At 35.8% G+C, this 25,204-nt stretch overlaps 1 protein-coding gene across 9 annotated transcripts in view; it reads right to left on the reverse strand.

Moving 5' to 3' along the window:
- LOC148944860 (pickpocket protein 28-like) overlaps positions 1-25,204 on the reverse strand; it is a 210,109-nt gene that overhangs the window by 137,941 nt on the left and 46,964 nt on the right. For 4 of the 9 annotated variants that reach the window (XM_089099152.1, XM_089099153.1, XM_089099151.1 and 1 more), the window contains exon 1: positions 12,639-12,695. The exons of 4 other annotated variants lie outside the window; for them this stretch is intronic. The gene's annotated coding sequence lies outside the window, so the exon portion shown is untranslated. Of the gene's footprint in view, positions 1-12,638; positions 12,696-25,204 lie in introns of those variants that run through there. One more of the 9 variants, XM_089099155.1, reaches the window with a different exon arrangement.

A 25,204-nucleotide genomic window follows, 5' to 3' on the forward strand; every position in this document is an offset into this window, starting at 1 on the left:
AATTAGAATAGGAAACTTTTTTTGGAAGTGCTAACAGCTTTAGCGTAAAGAGCATAGTATTGAGGAGGGGGCGACCCTTCATATCCGGAATAAATAAAAAGAATCCATTAGAATCTGAGCTAATAAGGGTTTTTGACCATAAACTCAAGAGATGTTTTTGAAATCCCCCTTCCCACCAAACTCAAAATTTTCCCAATTTATACATTAGTAGATTTTTAATAAATATTTCTAATGCGCTAATACATAGAGCGCTACCAATATCAGAATAAACTCTAGAGGACAATTTATCTGCAAAAGACGGGTTATTGTTTCCATAATAAATTTCTCTTCTTTTTTAAGGAGTAAGTGGATTCATACAATTACTCTCCCCTAGAAAAGAGACCAAGATGGAACGTTACCACATTGATGCAAGCTGTCAAAATACACGGTGAAAATATCCCTTTGCACATTGACAACGATTCGAGTGAAACAAGAAAACGGATAAGGACACTTGTAAAAACACAGAAAAAGGACAAATATAGCCTTCTGTATAATGGTAGAGATGTGAGACGCTTTAGTCAATTAAATCACGAAATGAAATACCCCGTGATATCGTTATACCCCGTGATATCGTTATGCTAAGCATTCCAAAACAAAAAAATGGTTCAGCGACCAAAGAGTTTTTTTTTAATGTTTCTGTACATTATGTTTTAGAAATTAAAGGCTATTAAATGTTTCACAAGTTCAAAACGGTTAATAGGCGACTCGATTTTCACTTTAAGCAATTGTAACAATAGTAGATTTTCAAAGGATGATAAATCTTCCAACAAATAATGAGAAGAAAAATATTGGCATTAAAATATTGAGTTGTGTGGGTGGGGTGGAAAAATGGTACTTATTAAATATTCAGGTAAACATACAACTAGAAAAATGCTTTAGTATAAATAGGATATTACATCTTTCTGAACTTTCTGGGGGCGGGGGTAACTATTTACTTTAAATAATGCTAAGAGGAATTGAGTTTTGTGGGTAGTGTGGAAAGATGATACTTATTAAATATTCAGGTAAACATACGACTAGAAAAATGCTTCAGTGTAAATAGGGTATCGTGTCTTTCTGGACTTTCTGGGGCGGGGGTAAGTATTTAGTTAAAATAATGCTAAGAGGAATTGAGTTTTGTGGGTGGTGTGGAATTTGATTTTCTAATAAAGTTGGGTTTTAATTTTCAGAAATAAGAACATACATGTTTAAAATACATCTGATTTTAATAATTGGGTACATTTTTGCAGATTTTTTAATAAATTTGGGGGTTTAGTTTTCAGAAATATGGACATCCCACTTTACAATACATCTGATTTTATTAATAACATCTGATTTTCTTATATAAAGTTGGGTTATGGTTTTCAGAAATAAGAACATCCATAACGTTCTGTTCTAAATTTTTTAGTAGAAGATAGAAACAGTTATACTTTGATTATGAACATTCGCCATGAAGATAAAGAGTTCTTCTTTAATTCTGCGCTTTCTCAAAGAGGTGTAAAAATGTTCAAGTTCTCTTCTGAAGATAAAAAGTTCCTCTTTAATTCTGAGTTTTCTCAATAAAGTGAAGAAAAATTTCAACCCCCCCCCTTCTGAATTTTCTCAAAGAAAAAAAAAAGTTACAGATCAATTCTATTTTTTTTTTAAGAAAAATTCTTACGGCACTAGCATTCGTACTCGATATGCATATGCGAGATTGAGATCTCCGGGTCAGAGCTTAATATATTCGATCTTTGAGTATAAAATACAGGTCCAAATTACAATTTTGTATAGTTTGAAAAGCTAACTTCAAGGATGTATGGTGTTTTCGATTGCGAATTCATTGGCTTGAAGAAGTCATCATGTGGGGTGATTTTAGAATGTGCATTTTTATTGCTGACTACAGATCGTAGAGAAGTCTCTTGTTATCACTGGCATATCAACTACAATATGTATGCATGCAATAGAGACATGTGGCGCAATACATTATGCGGTATAAACAAACTAGGTTTATATGATAGAGTGATACTACCATTCTATGATGAAGGGAAGGATCTATCCGTGGTACAAGAGGAAGTTAGAGAAATATGTAGTTTTTTTGATGTAACAGCACTATACGCGAAAGGGAATTTACCCACTGACAAACTTTTAATTGACAAATGCAAATCTGAAATACCAATATTCAACTTGGAAGATTTTAATTGTGAGAAATTTCCGAGTAAAATACACAACCCAGAGGACGAGGTTCGATTTTTTAGCAGATGGGTGCCGATAAATATTCCTGCTCGGAATATGTGTATAAGATATCCCAGGAAGAAGAAGAACAACAAAATCCGTGACATACATTGGGATCACACCAAGTGGATTATGAACGATGATGAATTTTTATAACACCCATCACCACCATGACTATCCAACGGTCTTTTAAAAGACCAACAAATCTATAAACACTTCGTAACCATGGTCATATGAATCTTTTCTGTGCCTTGACAGAAAACAAAACATCGCAATGTACTAGTCTAAAATAGTTTTTTTTGTACCATGTGAAAAAATTCACAAAGGGTTTGATGCAATGAGCGGCTAATCAGATCAACCCTTGCTATTACTTACCAAAATTCCAAAAACTGAATGCTGAAAACTAATTAGGCACGAAAGGTAGTTTAGTTTTAATTCTGTATCCAAATATGTATAGTTTACTATGTTTTAAACTATTTGTTAAAGTTAAAAACAAAAACCAATCCTCATAAATTAAAGAAAAAGGGGGAACACCCCAGTAGGGACCGACTTTCATATCCCGGGTTGAAGTACCCTTTTTAAGCATTAGAAGATATCATGCAGTGAGAAAGTGTCGTTTAAAACTGGATTTTACAGCAAAACAAATATTTTGGCCTAAATACAACAAAAAAGATATCAATCATAAAGGCTACGAGAAGGACAATCAACTTAAAATTATCGAAAAAGCTTGTACACAATCTTTTATATTCTGAAGGCAGGAAGCCAAACGACATTTTTCATATTTGTGCATAAAAGCAATAAGTTAAAGGTGAAATACTTTTATAGGCAATGGTTCGGAAGCTTCATTTGGATTTGATTTTGATGTTGGATAAAAATTCAGTCATTTTGATAGAAACTGCATTACTTTCACGGAAAACATCTTTCAGCGTATTTTAACTTTAAATGAAAAGTGTTAAATGCAAATTCATTTTGGTTTTTTATGTTGGATAAAAATTCGTTCATTTATATAGAAACTGTAATAGTCATTTTTATACATCTTTCAGGATTTTTTAAGTTTAAACGAAAAGTAGTAAATGCAATTTCATTTTGATTCTGATGGTGGATAAAAATTCATTTATTTTTATAGAAACTGCAATAGTTTCACGAGAACCATCTTTAGCGTATTTTAAGTTTATATGCAAAGTATTAAATGCAAATTCATTTTGATTTTGAAATTCGGTCATTTTTATAGAAACTGCAATAGTTTCACAGGTAGCATCTTTCAGTGTGTTTTAAGTTTAAAAGAAAAGCATTAAAGGGAAACTCATTTTGATTTTGGTGTTGGGTATACTTTCATTTTGATTTTGATGCTGGATAAAAATTCATTCATTTTTATAGAAACTGCAATAGTTTCCCGAGAACCATCTTCTAGTGTATTTTAAGTTTATATGCAAAGTATTAAATGCAAATTCATTTTGATTTTGAAATTCGTTCATTTTTATAGAAACTGCAATAGTTTCACAGGAAGCATCAGTTTCACGGGAACTATTTTTCAGTGTGTTTTAAGTTTAACTGAAAAGTATTCAATGAAAATTAAATTTGATTTTGATGTTGGATAAAAATCCATTCATTCTTGTAGAAACTTCTATAGTTTCACTGAAAACATCTTCTGATTTAATACATGCAATAAACTAGCTAGTGTCGATAACCGGACATAGAGTACCAGTGGGAAAGCCGTATCGTGTCTCTGAGCAAGCATAGAGTACGATTGTTAGAGCCGTAAGCATATTTCATGTCGTTTTAAGATACGTAAAAATCTAAGAGTCAGAGTGAATTGACTTTAGGTTAGATAGATTATAGATGGCAGCACACCCGCTCAGACACACAGTCATAGTGAGAGAAACATGCAAAAGTTGGGTTAATATAGGTTCACTTAGAGTGGCGCAAGCGTCGTTACGTTGAATTTAGGTTAGACCGGTTATAGATGTCAGCAGTGGCACTGGGAAAGCACCTCGGAAATATCAAAACCAAAGGTTAGGTTAGGTTAGCTTACTTGCGCACACGTAATGCTTTTCTTATAAACTTAAAACACACTGAAAGATGCTACCTGTGAAACTATTGCAGTTTCTACAAAAATGACCGAATTTCAAAATCAAAATGAATTTGCATTTAATACTTTGCATATAAATTTAAAATACACTAAAGATGGTTCTCGTGAAACTATTGCAGTTTCTGAAAAAATGAATGAATTTTTATCCACCATCAGAATCAAAATGAAATTGCATTTACTACTTTTCGTTTAAACTTAAAAAATCCTGAAAGATGTATAAAAATGACTATTACAGTTTCTATAAAAATGAACGAATTTTTATCCAACATAAAAACCAAATGAATTTGCATTTAACACTTTTCATTTAAAGTTAAAAAACGCTGAAAGATGTTTTCCGTAAGTAATGCAGTTCCTATCAAAATGAATGAATTTTTATCCAACATCAAAATCAAATCCAAATGAAGCTTCCGAACCATTGCCTATAAAAGTATTTCACCTTTAACTTATTGCTTTTATGCACAAATATGAAAAATGTCGTGTGGCTTCCTACCTTCAGAATATAAAAGATTGTGTACAAGCTTTTTCGATAATTTGAAGTTGATTGTCCTTCTCGTAGCCTTTATGATTTATATCTTTTTTTTTGTATTTAGGCAAAAATATTTGTTTGGCTGTACAATCCAGTTGTAAACGACACTTTCTCACTGCATGATATCTTCTAATGCTTAAAAAGGGTACTTCAACCCAAGATATGAAAGTCGATCCCTACTGGGGTGTTTCCCCTTTTTCTTTAATTTATGAAGATTGGTTTTTGTTTTTAACTTTAACAAATAGTCTAAAACCTATTAAACTATACATATTTGGATACAGAAATAAAACTAAACTACCTTTCGTGCCTAATTAGTTTTCAGCATTCAGTTTTTGGAGTTTTGGTAAGTAATTCCAAGGGTTGATCTGATTAGCCGCTCATTGCATCAAACCCTATGTGAATTTTTTCACATGGTACAAAAAAAAACTATTTTAGACTAGTACAATGCGATGTTTTGTTTTCTGTCAAGGCACAGAAAAGATTCATATGACCATGGTTACGAAGTGTTTATAGATTTGTTGGTCTTTAAAAAGACCGTTGGATAGTCATGGTGGTGATGGGTGTTATAAAAATTCATCATCGTTCATCATCCACTTGGTGTGATCCCAAGGTGTGTCACGGATTTTGTTGTTCTTCTTCTTCCTGGGATCTCTTATGCACATATTCCGAGCAGGAATATTTATCGGCACCCATGTGCTAAAAAATCGAACCTCGTCCTCTTGGTTGTGTATTTTACGCGGAAATTTCTCACAATTAAAATCTTCCATGTTGAATATTGGTATATCAGATTTGCATTTGTCGATTAAAAGTTTGTCAGTGGGTACATTCCCTTTCGCGTATAGTGCTGTTACATCAAAAAAACTACATATTTCTCTAACTTCCTCTTGTACCACGGATAGATCCTTCCCTTCATCCTAGAATGATATCACTCTATCATATAAACCTAGTTTGTTTTTAACGCATAATGTATTGCGCCACACGTCTCTATTGTATGCATACATATTGTAGTTGATATGGCAGTGATAATAAGAGACTTCTCCACGATCTGTAGTCAGCAATAAAAATGCACATTCAAAAATCACCCCACATGATGACTTCTTCAAGCCAATGAATTCACAATCAAAAACACCATACATCCTTGAAGTTAGCTTTTCAAACTATACAAAATTGTAATTTGGACCTGTATTTTATACTCAAAGATTGAGTATATTAAGCTCTGACCCGGAGATCTCAATCTCGCATATGCATATCAAGTACGATTGCTAGTGCCGTAAGAATTTTTCTTTTGAAAAATAAATAGAATTGATCTGTAACTTAATTTTCTTTGAGAAAATTCAGAAGGGGGGGTTGAACTTTTTCTTCACTTTATTGAGAAAACTCAGAATTAAAGAGGAACTTTTTATCTTCAGAAGAGAACTTGAACATTTTTACACCTCTTTGAGAAAGCGCAGAATTAAAGAAGAACCCTTTATCTTCATGGCGAAGGTTCACAATCAAAGTATAACTGTTTCTATCTTCTACTAAAAAATTTAGAACAGAACGTTATAGATGTTCTTATTTCTGAAAACCATAACCCAACTTTATATAAAAAAAAATCAGATGTTATTAATAAAATCAGATGTATTTTAAAGTGGGCTGTCCATATTTCTGAAAACTAAACCCCAACTGTATTAAAAAATCTGCAAAAATGTACCCAATTATTAAAATCAGATGTATTTTAAACATGTATATTCTGATTTCTGAAAATTAAAACCCAACTTTATTAGAAAATCAAATTCCACACCACCCACAAAACTCAATTCCTCTTAGCATTATTTTAACTAAATACTTACCCCTGCCCCAGAAAGGTCAGAAAGACACGATACCTTATTTACCCTGAAGCATTTTTCTAGTCGTATGTTTACCTGAATATTTAATAAGTATCATCTTTCCACACTACCCACAAAACTCAAGTCCTCTTAGCATTATTTAAAGTAAATAGTTACCCCGCCCCAAAAAGTTAAGAAAGATGTAATATCCTATTTACACTGAAGCATTTTTCTAGTTGTATGTTTACCTGAATATTTAATAAGTAAAATTTTTCCACCCCACCCACACAACTCAATATTTCAATGCCAATATTTTTCTTCTCATGATTTGTTGGAAGATTTATCATCCTTTGAAAATCTACTATTGTTACAATTGCTTAAAGTGAAAATCGAGTCGCCTATGTGTGGATATTAACCGTTTTGAACTTGTGAAATATTTAATAGCCTTTAATTTCTAAAATATAATGTACAGAAACATTAAAAAAAAAAATCTCTGGTCGCTGAACCAGTTTTTTGTTTTGGAATGATTAGCATAACGATATCACGGGGTATAACGATATCACGGGTTATTTCATTGCGTGATTTAATTGACTAAAGCGTCTCACATCTCTACCATTATACAGAAGGCTATATCTGTGCTTTTACAAGTGTCCTTATCCGTTTTCTTGTATCACTCGAGTCGTTGTCAATTTGTAAAGGGGTATTTTAACCGTGTATTTTGACAGCTTGCATCAATGTGGTATCGTTCCATCTTGGTCTCTTTTCTGGGGGAGAGTAATTGCATGAATCCACCTCCTCCTTAAAAAAGAAGAAAAATTTAGAAAGGAAATAATAACCCCTCTTTTACAAATAAATTGCCCTCTAAAGTTGATTCTGATGTTTGTAGTGCTCTATGTCTTGGCGCTTTAGAAATATTTAAAAAAAGCTTCTAAAGTAAAATTTTGGAAAATTTTGAGTTTGGGGGGAATGGGGATTTCAAAACCATCACTAGAGTTTATGGTCAAAAACCCTTATTAGCTCAGATTCTAATGGATTCTTTTTATTTATTCCGGATATGAAGGGTCGCTCCCTCCTCAATACCATGCTCTTTACGCTAAAGCTGTTAGCACTTCCAAAAAAAGCTTCCTATTCTAATTAAAAAGTCCCTGTTTCTTTCAAATTTTAGTAAATATTCAAACATGGCAGGCAGGTTCACCATAAAATAATCAAATCACTTTACATCCTCATACCTGAAAAGGGTGTTTTACCACTATCTGATAAGAGCATGTTTACACCTTAGTTCAAAATAGGCCAGTGAAAATTTGATGCAACGCAAAATGGATTCTTTTAATATAACATAAAAAAAATATACTCACATGTACTCTCTTAAATTTCTCCATATTTGAATATTCAGAGCAAATAATCTATTTTACTCTTTGAACGAGTTATTCAAACTGTTAAATGCTACAACACGACACTCTATTTTATAGGCAAATTATTATAATATAAAAAATATATACTCACATGTACTCTCTTAAAATTCTCCATATTTGAATATTCAGAGCAAATAATCTATTTTACTCCTTGAACGAGTTATTCAAACTGTGAAATGCTACAACACGACAGTCTATTTTATAGGCAAAATATTTGAATTCCTTTTATTCAAATCCAATCATCAATCAATTTATCAGAAAATATTTGAATATATTAAGCTATAGGAAATACTGGTTTAGAAAAACTAGAATAGTGACATAATTTCACTTTATTGAGCCTCAAATTCCATTTAGGTTGCTGTATATGGTGTGCTCACAGTATTTCCATACGCCTATTAGCCCAGAAACCTGTCTGGTTGACCCGGAAACCTATCTGGTTGTCCCAGAAACCTATCTGGTTGGCCCAGAAACCTGTCTTTTTGGCCAAAAAAGCTGCCTGGCAGTTTTTGTATAGTTGAATTAAACATTATCTTTACTAAAAAAAAATATACTCACATGTACTCTCTTAAAACTCTCTATATTCGAATTTTCAGAACAAATAATCTATTGTACTGCTTGAAAGAGTTATTCAAACTGTGAAATGCTACAACACGACAGTCTATTTTATAGGCAAAATATTTGAATTCCTTGTATTCAAATCCAATCACCAATCAAGTTATCAAAAAATATTTGAATATATTAAGTTATAGGCAATACTGGTTTAGAAAAACTAGAATAGTGACATAATTTCACTTTATAGAGCCTCAAATTTCATTTAGATTGCCGTATATGATGCACCCAGAGTATTTCCATACACCTATTAGCCCAGAAACCTGTCTGGTTGGCCCAGAAACCTGTCTGGTTTGCCCAGAAGCCTGTCTGATTGGCCAAGAAAGCTGTCTGGTTGGCCAAGAAAGCTGTCTGGTAGGTTTTGTATTGTTGAAATCAACATTATCATTACTAAAAAAAATAAAATATACTGACATGTGCTCTCTTAAAATTTTCCTTATTTGAATTTTCAAAGCAAATAATCTATTGTACCCCTTGCATGAGTTATTCAAACTGTGAAATACTACAACACGAAAATCTATTTTCTAGAAAAAATATTTGAATTTATTTTATTCAAATCCAATCACCAATCGAGTTATCAAAAAATATTTGAATATATTAAGTTATAGGCAATACTGGTTTAGAAAACCTAGAATAATGACATAGTTTCATTTTATCGAGCCTCAAATTCCATTTAGGTTGCTGTATATGGTGTACCCACAGTATTTCCATACACCTATTAGCCCAGAAACCTGTCTGGTTGGCCCAGAAACCTGTCTGGTTAGCCAAGAAACCTGTCTTGTTGGCCAAGAAGCCTGTCCGGTTGGCCCAGAAACCTATCTGGATGGTTTTGTATAATTAAAATCAACACTATCATTACTAAAAAAAAATATATACTCACATGTGCTCTCTTAAAATTCTCCTTATTTGAATATCCAGAGCAAATAATCTATTTTACTCCTTGAACGAGTTATTCGAACTGTGAAATGCTACAACACGACAGTCTATTTTCTAGGCAAAATATTTGAATTTCTTTTATTCAAATCCAATCACCAATCAAGTTATCAAAAAATATTTGAATATATTAAGTTATAGGCAATACTGGTTTAGAAAAACTAGTGACATAATTTCACTTTATCGAGCCTCAAATTCCATTTATGTTGCCGTATATGGTGTACCCACAGTATTTCCATACACCTATTAGCCCAGAAACCTGTCTGGTTGGCCCAGAAACCTGTCTGGTAATCTGCCTTGGAAAGGTGCCAAGGAACATAAAGTCCCCAAATAGCACAGGAAGGAACGCAAAGATAGGAGATTTCCGATATCCCTAAAGTCTCCTCCTACTAAAACATCCACTGCTAGGGTATGTACTAAGCCTACTTTTATTGTTTTTCTTTGGACTGTACCGTCGTTCTTTGTAATTTCTATTCTAACCACAGCAGACGGGCTTGGGTGCTTGTCTCCATAATAACAAAATGTTGTAATCTTATTCTTCTGGTCTATCTCCGTTCTATTAATTAGGTCAGTTCGCATATAAGTTTGGTCACTGTAAGAATCAATTGCCATTTCAACTGATCCCCCGTTCAATTTTCCGTATATTTATGCGACTCTGCAAATGCGTAATATTTTCACTTATTATGGGTCATGGCCCAGGCTGTCGTTTTATGTGGTTTTTGGTCATATTTACTGGGGCAGTTGCTTGCAAAATGCCCAGTAGTACCACAGTTATAGCAAGTTACTTCTCCTTGCGCTGTGTTATAGTGCCCATTTTTGTTATACTCTCTATATTGAAATATGTCTGTGTCCTCAACTTCTTCTCTTATTTCGTTCCACTTATTTGCAATTTCCACCGGCATTTCTTCACTTGTTTTTGGGTTCTTTTCTTTCAAATATATTTTCAATTCTCTGTGGGTAGTTTCTAAAAATTGCTCCATTACTGTTTTATCTATCACTTCCGTCATTTCTTCCTTTATCTCTTCCGGGTCTTCTAACATTCTATAATTTTCTAACTAACCCGAATTCTTTGAAGTTTCGTTGTCTCGTTCTCTTTCGCTTCTAAACCTTTTTTGAAAGTACTCAGGGCAGAGTTGAAACTTTGAGAAAATTTCTTGTTTTAGTCTTTCAAAATCTTTTGAGTACTACATCGGTACATCGGTAATGCCAGTAGTACATCGGTAATGCCTTAAAAGCAGTTTGCGCTTTGTAGTTAAGAAAGGGCTGTATTGATGTCACCCAGTTTTCTCTCGGCCATCCGCTTAATTCCGCCGTTTTTTTTTCAACATGTTATATTTATAAATGTACATCTTCATTTTCTTTCATTGGTTGAAGGGTTATTGTCTACATTACCTCTACTGTAGACGATTTCTGAGGCTCTTGGGAATTTCTCCCTGCAATCATTTCCATTATGTGTTTTCTTTCATCTCTATTTTCCTCCTTCTTTTTTTCTTTGGCTGATCTATCTCTTTCTCTTTCTTCTCTATCTTCCTCCTCCTTTCGTTCTCTAGCTGTTCTGTCAGCCTCTTCTTTTTGTTCTCTAGCTATTCTGATATTCTCACTTTCTTCTCTATCTTCCTTCTCTTTTCGTTCTCTGGCTATTCTATCGGCCTCTTCTTTTTGTTCTCTAGCTATTCTAATATTATCTTCTCTCTGCTCTCTAGCTATTCTCTCTTTCTTTTCTATCTTCCTCCTCTTTTCGTTCTCTGGCTATTCTTTCTTCCTTTATGAAATTTAATATTTGTTGTGTCATATCTACATGACTACTTTTTCGTGAGCCCCTGCTGGAAATTGAGCTTCTATTACTCCTGCTACTCGGCCTACTCTGATTTTCTCTGTCGTTAAATCCTCTTAATTCGTTTTCTGAGTCTATTCGTCCCATAATTATATTTTCTCTTTCTGGAAATAATTCTTTCTGAATCGGCCGTATATTCTTTTCTCCTTCCACGGTTCGTACCCGAGATCACCCTATTACTGATTTTGTTTTGAAGTTTTCCCCTTCACATGTGTCATAATTGTCTATTTCTACCACTGTGTGAAATGTGGCTCCACCTGATGGTTTTTTCTTAGGGTATTTCCAGCAGGAAGAGCATACAATTGTGGGTCTAAATAGGATTTTTGGTGTACCGTGGTAGCTTTTTTACAATTCATATCTAATTCTTTCAACTCTTGTCCTTTCTCTGACCTTGTGTGAATCTTCCGTTTTCCAACATTCCTTCAAGGTTTAATTAATGTCAAAATACTTCTTCAGTCTTAATGAAAATTCTTTTATCAACGTAACTTTCGGTTTCTCGCGAAAAATTGTAGCGTTTTAATTTGCCAATTTTAAGTGGGGGGCGCAGCCTCCCTTGTCTCACAAGTTAATTAGTCTCGTGATATATTGATTCCTAAATTTTATTTCTTATTATTGTCTAAATAGGCACAGCCCATTTAGATCTTCGCAAATTTCGATTTTTTTTCTCTCTTCGCGATTTTTTGTATATATATATCTATAACCACATTAGGCTACTATGTAGGCTAAATTAAATTGTCTCTTCGAAAACGCGGAATTTCTTTACTATCAGGTTTGCCAATAGGACCTTTTATGCTGCCACCAGTATTCGTGTGGTAAGGTACGGGTGTCATCACTTATTGGTGCAAAAATTGTGCTACGCCACTTACTGGAGGGGAAAGCCCCTGGCGGCACCAAATATTATAATAGGATTCCCGTGCTTACCACAACAGTTCTGTAAATATATGGTTTGTTAATACCCAATTTACAATATACCCTGCCCCAGGGTATGATAACATGATCGAACGGTCAAATGACCAAATTCTAAGGCTAAGGGCGCACCCAACTCGGGTCACCACTAAAATCTCTAGCTATCTCCTTGGAAAGTAAACGAATCCCCCCTTTAGATATGATAATGACGGTATTTTGCGTAACTCTTTTCCTACCCTGTCTAGGTTCCTGGAAAAAATAGTATACACAGTTGTAGAAAATGGCTTACTTGTAATCTTCCAAAAAGTCACACACATATACCACTTTGAAAAGAATAGAATTCCCCAAACGAGGTCTCAGTGTCGACTAACTAAATAATATATTTTTCCGTACAACAAACTTTGCATAGGGGTGGGCCTTCGCTTGGCCCTGGCCAATCCTCTAAATCACCATCCAAAACCCACTCTACTTTTGCGTAATTTTGTCTTTCAATGGCCTTGACCCGGAAGACCAAAATAGAATTTAACTTCAAAGCTTACTTATTACAAAAGAATCTAGCTTAGTAGCCAGAGTTCAACTTATGATTAAAATTATCTTGTAGGCAAATATAATTACAGAAAGGAAAATAGGTCATTTATCTGAAAAGAAACGAAACAAGGGGTGGAACCCCAACATTGGGCGTCGGGGGCATTTGCCCTCTGATCACTTTCAACTAATAAAAAAGGCACTAGTCCTCTCCATTTCCAATAATCTGATTCCTCTTTGAAGCTTCTACGACAAAACTTTCTGTAAAAAAAATTTATATGCCCCAAACGCATAAATTGCGACCCTTGTCCTGAGGGCTATGGGGGGAGTGTTGTCATCCTCAAAGACATAATTTCTAGACTTTTCAACTACGGGGAACAAAAATGGCTACATGAAAATGTTGATCGGAAGTGTTTGGGGCAATGATGAGCATGGGGGATGATTTTCCCTCCGATTAATTTCGACTATTAAAAAAGGCAATAGCCCTCTCAATTTTCGATCGAATGTGCTCTTTTTGAAGTTTTTACGGCAACGATTTCTATAAAAAATCTTATATGCTCCCAGGGCATAACTTAAAACCTTGTCCCTGAGGGCTGCGGGGGGGGGGGGCGGGAGTGTAAAACTCAAAGACATAGTTTCCATACCCTTCAACTACGTTCAGCCAAATGGCTATATCAAAATGTTAATCGGAAAATGTTTGGGGAAATAATGGGAGGTGGGGGAACATTCGCCCTCCGATCGCTTTTGACTATTAATAAGGTCACTAGCCCTCTTAATTTCCAATTGAATGAACCATATTTGAAGTTTCTTCGACGACGCTTTCTATACAAAACTTTAAATACCCACAGGGCATAACTTACAACCTTAGCCCTGAGGGATGTAGGGGGTTTGTCATCCTCAGACAGATAATTTCTGTACCTTTCAACTACGTTGAACAAAATGGTTATCTCAAAATTTTAATTGAATGTGTTCGGAGAAATGGTAGGCGTGAGAAAGGGTTATCTGCCCTCCAAACCTTTGACTATTAAAAAGGGCACTAGCCCTTTCAATTCCAATCGAATGAACCCATTTTCAAGTTTTTACTACAGAACTTTCTATAAAAACATTTTATGGCCCCAGGGTATAACTTAACACCCTTGCCCTGAGGAGTGTTGGGGGATTTCAGCCTTAAAGATATAATTTCCAGATTTTTAAACTACGTTGAACAAAATGGCTATCTCAAAATTTTCATTGGATGTGTTTGTGGAAATGGTGGGAGTGACAGGGGGATTAGTTGCCCTTCAATCACTTTCGACTATTAAAAAGGGCACTAGCCCTTTGAATTTCCAATAAAATTAGCCCTTTTGAAGTTTTTACAACAAGCCTTTCTATAAAACCTTATATGCCCCCAGGGTAAAACTTAAAACCCTTCCTCTGAGAGCTGTGGCGGGGGTTGTCATCCTCAAACACCCAATCTCCAAAACTTTCAACTACGTTGTAAAAATTGGCTATCTCAAAATTGTGATTGGATGTGTTAGGGGAAAGTATGGGCATGAGAGCTGGGTTAGTTGCCCTCCAATCACTTTCTACTATTAAAAAAGGCAATAGCCCTCTCAATTTTCGATCGAATGTGCTCTTTTTGAAGTTTTTACGGCAACGATTTCTATAAAAAATCTTATATGCTCCCCGGGCATAACTTAAACCCTTGTCCCTGAGGGCTGCGGGGGGGGGCGGGAGTGTAAAACTCAAAGACATAGTTTCCATACCCTTCAACTACGTTCAGCAAAATGGCTATATCAAAATGTTAATCGGAAAATGTTTGGGGAAATAATGGGAGGTGGGGGAACATTCGCCCTCCGATCGCTTTTGACTATTAATAAGGTCACTAGCCCTCTTAATTTCCAATTGAATGAACCATATTTGAAGTTTCTTCGACGACGCTTTCTATACAAAACTTTAAATACCCACAGGGCATAACTTACAACCTTAGCCCTGAGGGATGTAGGGGGTTTGTCATCCTCAGACAGATAATTTCTGTACCTTTCAACTACGTTGAACAAAATGGTTATCTCAAAATTTTAATTGAATGTGTTCGGAGAAATGGTAGGCGTGAAAAAGGGTTATCTGCCCTCCAAACTTTCGACTATTAAAAAGGGCACTAGCCCTTTCAATTCCAATCGAATGAACCCATTTTCAAGTTTTTACTACAGAACTTTCTATAAAAACATTTTATGGCCCCAGGGTATAACTTAACACCCTTGCCCTGAGGATTGTTGGGGGATTTCAGCCTTAAAGATATAATTTCTACATTTTTAAACTACGTTGAACAAAATGGCTATCTCAAAATTTTCATTGGATGTGTTTGTGGAAATGGTGGGAGTGACAGGGGGATTAGTTGCCCTTCAATCACTTTCGACTATTAAAAAGGGCACTAGCCCTTTGAATTTCCAATAAAATTAGCCCTTTTGAAGTTTTTACAACAAGCCTTTCTATAAAACCTTATATGCCCCCAGGGTAAAACTTAAAACCCTTCCTCTGAGAGCTGTGGCGGGGGTTGTCATCCTCAAACACCCAATCTCCAAAACTTTCAACTACGTTGTAAAAATTGGCTATCTCAAAATTGTGATTGGATGTGTTAGGGGAAAGTATGGGCATGAGAGCTGGGTTAGTTGCCATCCAATCACTTTCTACTATTAAAAAGGGCACAAGCCCTTTCAATTTCAAATCGAATGAGCCCTTCTTGAAATTTTCACGAGAACCCTTTCTAAATAAATCTTATATGCGCCCTAGGGCATAACTTATATCCTGACCCTGATAACTGGGGGGGTTGTTATCCTCAAAGACCTAGTTTCCAGAACTTTCAACTACGTTGAACAAAATTGTTATCTCAAAACTTTGATTGGATGTGTTCGGGAAAATGGTGGGTGTGAGAGGAGAGTTAGTTGCCCTCCAATGACTTTCGACTTTTAATTAGGACACTAGCCCTTTCAATTTCTATTTGAATGAGCTCTTTTTGAAGTTTCTATGACAACACTGAATATAAGAACCTTATAATGCCCCCAGGGTATAATTTACAACCCTTTCCCTTAGGAGTGCGGGGGATTTGTCATCCTCAAATACCTAATTTCCAAAGGTTTGAACTACGTTGGACCAAATGGCTATCTCAAAATTTTGATTGGATGTGTTTGGGGAAATGGCGAGCGTGAGAGGGGGGTTAGTTGCCCTCCAATCATTTTTGACTATTAAAAAGGGCACTAGCCCTTTCAATTTCCAATTCAATTAGCCCTTTTTGAAGTTTCTACGACAACGCTCTCTATAAAAAACTTATATAACCCAAGGGCATAACTTACAACCCTTGCCCTGAGGGCTGTGAGAGGGTTGTCATCCTCAAAGACCTAATTTTTGAGAGCTTTCAAATACATTGAACAAAATGTTCATCTCAAAATTTTGATTGGATGTGCTTGGGGAAATGGTGGGCGTGAAAGGGGGTTTAGTTGCTCTCCAATTACTTTTGGCTATTAAAAAGGGCACTCGCCCTTTCAACTTCTAATCAAATGAGCCCTTTTTGAAGTTTCTACGACAACACTCTCTATAAAAATCTTATATGCCCCCAGGGTATAACTTACAGCCCTTGCCCTGAGGGCTGTGATAGGGTTGTCATCCTCAAAGACCTAATTTCCAGAGCTTTCAAATACATTAAACAAAATGGCCATCTAAAAATTTTGATTGGATGTGCTTGGGGAAATGGTGGGCGTGTAAGGGGGTTTAGTTGCTCTCCAATTACTTTTGGCTATTAAAAAGGGCACTCGCCCTTTCAACTTCCAATCAAATGAGCCCTTTTTGAAGTTTCTACGACAACAGTTTCCATAAAAACCTTATATGCTCGCAAAGCAAAACTTATAACCCTTGCCCTGAGGGCTCTGAGGGGGTTATGAAACAAAATGTGGTTACAAATTTTAAGTAAAGAGCGACACGGCTCAATAGTAACCGAAACTCTAAAAACAGAATTTTGATAGCAATAGATATATCAAAAGAATCAGATTTCTATGTTGATTTCAAATATGTAAGTTTCATCAAGTTTAGCCATACCCATCACAAGTATATGTTCGGCGAAATGGTGGGCGTAAGAGGGGGGGGGTTAGTTGCTCTCCAATCACTTTCGACTATTAAAAAGGGCACAAGCCCTTTTGTTTCCCATCAAATGAGCCCTTTTTGAAGTTTCTACGTCAAAGCTTTTTGTAAAAACCTTATATGCCCACAGAGTATAACTTGCAACCCTTACCCTGAGGTCATTGAGGGGGTTATCTAATGGTTCGTGGTAACAAACTGTAAGTAAGGAGCGACCCGACTCAATAGTAACCGAAACTCTAAAAAACGGAATTTTGATACCAATAGATACATCAAAAGAGTCAGACTTTTATGCTGATTTCAAATATATAAGTTTCATTAAGTTTAGTCCTACCCATCGCGCCTGAAAAAATTTGCCTTAATTTCCAAAAAGGGGAAAACATCCCCTAAAAGTCATGGAACTTTAATGAAAGTCACACAATCAGATTCAGCGTATGAGAGAACCCTTCTATAGTAGGTTCACGCTCCTATATGCAAAAATGATGAATTTTGTATTTTTTGCCAGAAGAAAGATCACGGATGTGGGTTTATTTGTTGTTTTGTTTTGTTGTTGTTATTTTTTTTAGAGGTGATCGTAGTGACCCAGTGGTCCTAGAATATTGCGAGAGGCCTCATTCAAACGGAAATTAAAAGTTATAGTGCCCTTTTTAGGTGACCAAAAAATGGAGGGCAACTAGACCCCTCCCACGCTGATCTTTACCCAATGTCATCCGATTAAAATTTTGACACAGCCATTTTGTTCAGCATAGTCAAAAATCTAGTTAATATGTCTTTGAGGATGACTTAATCACCCACAGTCCCCGGAGGAAGGTCTGCAAGCTATTTTCCTAATGTTTACATATAGTATTGTGTTATTGGGAAGTATACAGACGTTTCGAGGGGGGACTTTTTCTGGTAGTGGGGGAGGAGGTCGGGGATTATATCGGAGGATCTTTCCATGAAGGAAGTTTTCATGGGGGAAGGGAGACTGCTATGAAGGAGACGCCGGATTTCCCAGCATTATTTAAAAAAGATCAGAAATTAAGTTAAAAAAAAAGTATTTCAAGTGAAAGTAAGCAGCAACATCAAAACTTAAAACGAACAGAAAATATTACGTATATGATTGGGTTCATCCCGTAGTCAATACCTCGCTCTTTAAGCCAAAGATTTTTTGTGCTTTCATAAGAGCTATTTATTCTAATTAACGGCCTTTGAGACTAAGGGGTAATTTTTAAAGAATTGGAACAAAATTGGAACTTTAGCTTAAAGAGCAAGGTATTGACTAGGGGGCGAGCCCCCTAATATACGTATTAAAAATCTATGAACATAGAAGTTCGTTACGTAAGTTAATTCGTAAGTTACGTGTATTTATTCCTAATAAAAACGTTCGTAAATACAATTAAACAAGTTTTGAGAAAGCCATTGGACCAAATAAAAGTAAAAAAAATATACAAATTTTGTTTTAATTATTCATGTACGGTGAGCCAAAATCAAAACCTGCATTAATTCAAAAACATTCAAAAATTAAATTAAAAAAAACAAGTTAAAACTTAAAACGAACAGAAATTATTCCGTATATGAAAGGGGCTCTCCCCTCCTCAACACCTTGCTCTTTACACTAAATTTTGACTTTCTCACAGCTCTATTTTTTTAAACAATAAAAAACTTTAGCGTAAAGAGCGAGGCGGTGAGTAGGGGACAGCCCCTCTCAAAATACGGAATTATTTCTGTTCGTTTTAAGTTTTAACGTCATTCCTTACTTTCAGTTAAAAAAACTGTTTATTTTTATTTAATTTCGTATATGAATGGGACTGTCCCCTCCTAAACGCCTCGCTCTTTACGCTAAATATTGACTCTGTCTAACAGCTTTATTTTTTAAAACAATAAAAAACTTTAGCGTAAAGAGCGAGGCGTTGAGGAGGGGACGGCCCCTTTCATATACAGAATAATTTCTGTTAGTTTTAAGTTTTAATGTCGCTCCATAATTTCAGTTAAAAAAACCTTGTTGCTTTTTTATTTAATCATGCTCAAATATCTGACTGATGAGCCTTTCTTATGGAGAGGGCTGAGGTTTCTTATGAATCCATTATCGCGGATCTATGGTGTGGAAAAGGGATCTACTTCCTATGCAGCTGTGGCGATTTTATGATAAAGATTAAATAAAAAAAACAAGTTTTTTAAACTGAAAGTAAGGAGCGACATTAAAACTTAAAACGAATAGAAATTATTCCGTATATGAAAGGGGCTGTCCCCTCCTCAACACTTCGCTCTTTATACTAAAGTATTTTACTTTTTAAAAAAATAAAGTTGTGAGACAGAGTCAAACTTAAGCGTAAAGAGCGAGGCGTTGAGGAGGGGACAGCCCCTTTCATATACGGAATAATTTCTGTTCGTTTTAAGTTTTAATGTCGCTCCTTACTTTCAGTTTAAAAAACTTGTTTTTTTTGTTTAATTTCTGATCGTTTTTTAGTTAATGCAGCTTTTATTTGCATAAAAATTTCACTTTTCTTTTGCTAAATGGATGTCTTTACAAATTAACTTACGTAACTAACTTCTATATTCGTATATTTTTCTTCTGGCAAAAAATACAAAGTTGCAGATTTTTGCAGATATGAGCTTGAAACCTATGTAATAGGGTTTTCTGATACGCTGAATCTGACGGTGTGATTTTCATTAAAATTCTTTCACTTGTAGGGGATGTTTCCCCCTCTTTAAAAAATCGAGTAAATTTTCTCAGGCTCGTAGCCTTTGATGAGTAATACTAAACTTAATAAAATTTATATATTTAGAATCAGCATTATAAACACATTCTTTTGATACATTTATTGACATCAAAATTCCGTTTTTAAAAGTTTTGATTACTAGTGAGTCGTATCGCTTGTTTTTTTATTGTTTTTTTTTATTACGTATATGTTATTACGTATATGAGCGGGTACGCCCCTTTGTCAATACCACGCTCTTTACGTTAAAAGTTAGAAAAAATTTTGATTCACAAACCCCTGAATCACAAAGGACGTCTAATTAGAATAGATAGCTCTTTTGAAAGCACTAAAAAAAACTGTAGCGTAAAGAGCGAGGTATTGAGTTGGGCGAGAACCTCCTCACATAAGTGATAATTTCTGTTCGTTCTAAGTTCTAATATTCCTTCTTACATTTCAGTTGAAAAAACTTGGGTTTTTTTATTTAATTTCTGATCGTTTTTTAAATAATGATTGGAAATCCAGGCCCCCTTCATAGAAATGTCTCTTCCCCCAAAGAAACATCCTCCAAGGCAATCTTTTCCAGATTAACCCCCTCCTCTAGCCCCCCCCCACCAGAAAAAAATTCTTCCTGAAAATGGTTGTATACTTCCCAATAACCAATAAATAATGCTGGCAAGTCCGGCGCCCCCTACATGGCAATTTTCCTTCCCCCAAGAAAACTTCCTTAGTGAACAGATCCTCCAACATAACCCCCGACCCATCCTTCCCTCCCACTACCAGAAAATTAACCTCCTGAAAACTTCTGTATACTTCCCAATAACCAATACTAGGCTATATGTTAACATTGGGTAAACTTCATAACTTTTAGCCCTCCCTCTGGATACTTCGGGGGATTAAATCATCCTAAAAGACATATTTATCATATTTTTGACCATGCTGAACAAAATGGCTATCTCAAAATTTTGATCGGGTGACTTTGGGATAAAAATTAGCATGGGAGCGGGCCTTGTTGCCCTCCATTTTTTTTGGTCACTTAAAAATGACACTAGAACTTTTAATTTCCCTTTCAATGAGCCCTCCCACAATGTTCTAGTACCACTTGGTTAATACAATTACCCCTGGGAAAAAAAATAAAATAAAAAATAAACAAGCACCCGTGATCTTTATTTTTGCAAAATATGCAAAATTCCACATTTTTGTAGATAGAAGCTTGAAACCTATAGGGTAGGGTTCTCTGATATTTTGAATATACTGGTGTGATTTTCATTAGGGTCCTATAACTTTTAGGGGGTCTTTCTCCCTTTTTTTGATAATCAGCCAAATTTTCTCAGGCGCTTCACTTTTGATGGGTAGGACTAAACTTGATGAAAATTATATATTTAAAATCAGCATTGCAATCTGATTCTTTTGTTATATCTATTGTTTTCAAAATCCTGTTTTCTAGAGTTTCGGTTACCATTGAGCCGGGTCGCTCCTTACTTACAGTTCGTTACCACGAACTGTTTGATCAACGTTCAAAATTGACTTTTAGAAGTTCAGACTAATCTATGGTAACCTCCCCTCATAAGCCTGGGAGTTCCCTGATGCTGCTATGTTGTCAGTGGCTGCTTAGACGGGGGGGAGAGTGTGAAATCGCTGTAATTTGGTGACCGATTGCCACTGATATTCTGGCTTGCCGAAGGCTTTTCAAACTTGCGTTTGGTTTTTCTTTGCCGAACATCTAGAAATGCTAGTATAATTTTTTACTGGGCTAATTTCACTACTTTTTCGAAGCTTGCCTCTCCTTGTTGTTTTAGTAGAGTTTGTGTTTATTTCAACTGCCGTATTCGTGTCGCTTTTATTTCCTGAAGAGTCGGTTTGCTCTGTTAAACCTCTCTGCCCTCTCTTCTGGTTCTAAATATTAGTGATCTTGTCCGTGTCACTTGCACCTCTAATCTTAGAGTTAAAAGAATGCATAGTAGGGCGGCTTGTGTTTATTTCTTTAATCTTTTTTATAGTCACGATTATAAACAAATGTTTTACCTCCGATAATGAGCCTATCACCTCTGAAATGAGCATTTTGACCTTTTTCTATGGCTCCGGACAACATGAGTTTTAAATTATTTCTAGCCAAACGGACAGTGTTGGAATCTTGGGTTGGAACCTAGTATAGTCTGGAGAAACACTAACTCTGTTTTGTTTCAGCAAGAAATCTTTCCTTAGAATCATGTTTCTGATATCCAAATCATGTTATTTAACTTATGTGGGCCCTGATCTCAGACCAAAAAGTTTCTTTATGTCTCTCGGGCATAGCTAGAGGTTCGAGAGACACCAATTAGTAAAATCGATAACCTTAACTTTTAAACTCGACAGGGGTGGTTAGGGAGGTTATAAATCACTTAGGGAGGTTATAAATCACGAGATTATAACGTTTTAGTTCTACCTTTATGGAATATATTTTCATGGAAGACTCCCTGAGTTAATTTTTCATTTCTGTCAAATCGATGGAAATTTTTGCTCCTCTTGTACCCAACTGTTCGGTAAAATCGTTCATTTGTAACTGTATATCAGTTAATCTGTTTGAACGCTGAGGGAGCAAATCCGGTTTAAAATTTAGCTCACGCATAAACTAAAGAACAGCTGCGGGATCTGAAGTGTCAGGAAGAAAGCTCGGGCTCTAATCCATTTTTCTTGCTACGTCTAGGCAGTTGAAATCATTATAATGGCCTACCTAATTTTCTTTCAGCAATATTCTTGTGACGCCTTGCTTTAGCCCGGGATACCACTCTGTTGTTTTTTATTCCTTAGTCAACAACGAAATTCAGTGATTCACTGTTTAGGGACGGTAATATCCTGGGAAGCGTTACTAAATTCTCTGTCACTGTCACTGTGCACTCATCCCTAGTAGATGTTATCATCTTGAATGACCAAAGAATATATTTTAAAAAATAGAAACAGCTAAGGAAGAAAAAAAAAGTCCAGTTCAAATACGAAAACAATATAAATTAAGAAAAGCACAAAGTGAAACGAAGAAATGTTTACAAAGCATCGCGGAAGTTGTCTCGGGGATGTTTACCTCCGGGTCGAAAGTAAAAGACCCCTTGAGTCTACAACGGCCATGGGGGCCATATATGCCCTGGGGTCATATATGGTTCTAATAGAAGGGATGTTCGTATAAACTTCAGAGAGGGCTCATTTGGTTGGAAAGTTCTAACAAAAATTGAAAGTTCTAGTTCACTTTCTAAGATTAAAAGAGATCAGAGCGAAACTAGCCCCCTAACGCCCTTTTTCCCCAAATACATCCAATAAGAATTTTTAGATAGCCATTTTTTTAACAATAGTTCAAAGATCATATAACAAGAACACTGGGGTTGACAAAAACCCCAAGGGCCCGGGGTCAGGCGTCGTAAGTTATGCCCTTTGGGGCATTAATGGTTCTTATGGAAGGGATGCTCGAATAATCTACAAAGAGGGGTCATTGCATCGGAAATTGAAAGTTGAAGTTCACTTTTTAAGAGTCAAAAGAGATCAGTGGGCAACGAGCCCCCCGCACCTTTTTTTTCCCCAAATACATCCAATAAAATTTTGAGATAGCTGTTTTTTTTTAAATAGTTCAAAGATCATACAACAAAACTCCGAGGTCGGAGCAATCCCCCAGGGCCCACGGGCGGGCGTTGTAAGTTATGCCCTGGGGGCATATAAGGTTCTTATAGAAGGGATGCTCGTATAAATTTCAAAGAGGGCTCATTTGATTGGAAATTAATAGTTCTAGTTGAATTTTTAAGAGTCAAAAGAGATCAGAGGGTATATAGCCCCCCCCTCCCAAGCCCTTTCTTCCCCAAAACCATCCAATAAAAGTTTGAGATAGCCATTTTGTTAAAAATAGTTCAAAGATCATATAACAAAACTCCAGGGTCAAAGCAATCCCCCAGGGTCCATGGGCAGGCGGTGTTATGTCCTGGGGGCATATATGGTTCTTATAGAAGGGATGCTCGTATGAACCTCGGAGAGGGCTCATTTGATTGGAAATTGTTCTAGCTCACTTTTTAAGACTCAAGAGATATCAGAGGGCAACTAGCCCCCCCCCTTCCCCACGCCCTTTGTTCCCCAAACCCATCCAATAAATTTTGAGATAGGCATTTTGTTAAAATTAATCCAAACATCAGATAATTAAACCTGCAGGGTATACACAACCCCTCAGGGCCCGGGAACAGGTGTTATAAGTATGTATAAGTATGTATAAGTATGTATAAGTATGTATAAGTATGTATCCCTGGGAGTATGTATGGTTCTTATAAAAGTGATGCTCGTATAAACATTAGAGAGGGCTCATTTGATTAGGAATTTAAAGTTTTAGTTCCTATTTAGAGTTAAAAGAAACCAAAGGGTGACTAGCCCCCACGCCCTACTTCCCAAAAACCGTCCGATAAAAATTTTTAGGTAGCGATTCACTTCTTAACTATTATAAAAATTAACTCATATAAAAATTCACTTCTTAACTATTTCGGACATAATGGCCGTCTCAAAATTTTGATTAGATGTGTTTGGGGAAAAGAGGGCGCGAACAGAGGGTGGGGGGTCTTGATGCCCTCCAATCATGTTTGACTCTTAAAAAGCGCACTACAAATGAGTATTTCCAATTGAATGAGCCCCTTCCGAAGTTTATAATAACACCCCTTCCTTATGAAGTGCCTCTAGAGAAAAGAAATTGGAACCTTATGGTCAATTTGATCAATTTGACTCTTAAAAACGGAACTAGAACTTTCAGTTTCTAATCATTTGATTCCCCCCGAAGATTGTATGACGAACTCTTACGCAAAACTTCATATGCCCAAGGGACATAAGTTACAACACTTCCCCCGGGATCTGGGGGGGTGTTGACCCCTGAGTTTTTTTTATTTGATCTTTAAACTATTTTGAACAAAATGGCTATCTTAAATTTTGATCGGATACATTTGGGGGAAAACGCCTTGGGGGGGGGCTAGCTGCCCCCTGATCACTTTTGATTCTTAAAAAAGGGCACTAGAAATTCTGATTTACAATTGAATGAACCCCCTCCTAAGTTTATATTACCACTCTTTTTTTATAAAAAACCTTGTATTCCCCCAGGGCATAATTTACAACACTTGCTCCCTGGTTTTGGTGGACTGTGGTATCCACGGAGTCTTTGTTATATTATCTTTGGCTTATTTTGAACACAATAGCTATATAAAAAAAATCAATCCTAGGTCCTCACAACACTGTTCAAATGAAACTTGTGTATTATAACGACCACAGAGTTTCACCATTAAATTCTCTTCTAAAATCTCTTCAAAAATCTTCTTTTAAAATGTCTCTATCTGTTTCGCCGAAATAGTTCCATAACCTGTCTAAAACGGTTTCGCCCAAATAATTCCTAAACGTAAATTCAGCGTATTCCTTTGTTATTGGCATCTCTGCGCTAACGCATTTCAAATTAATAAGAAACCTGATTCCCGCGCTAAAACAATTCATCGCTAAGATGTTTCTTTGGAGAATTGTTTTCCAAGGCCTTTGGTTATTAATATCTTTTGGAGTTCGACCA

The sequence above is a fragment of the Artemia sp. Qi Xiang Cuo genome, chromosome 13, assembly GCF_049724085.1.
Source record: "Artemia sp. Qi Xiang Cuo chromosome 13, ASM4972408v1, whole genome shotgun sequence".
Classification (NCBI taxonomy): Eukaryota; Metazoa; Arthropoda; class Branchiopoda; order Anostraca; family Artemiidae; genus Artemia; species Artemia sp. Qi Xiang Cuo.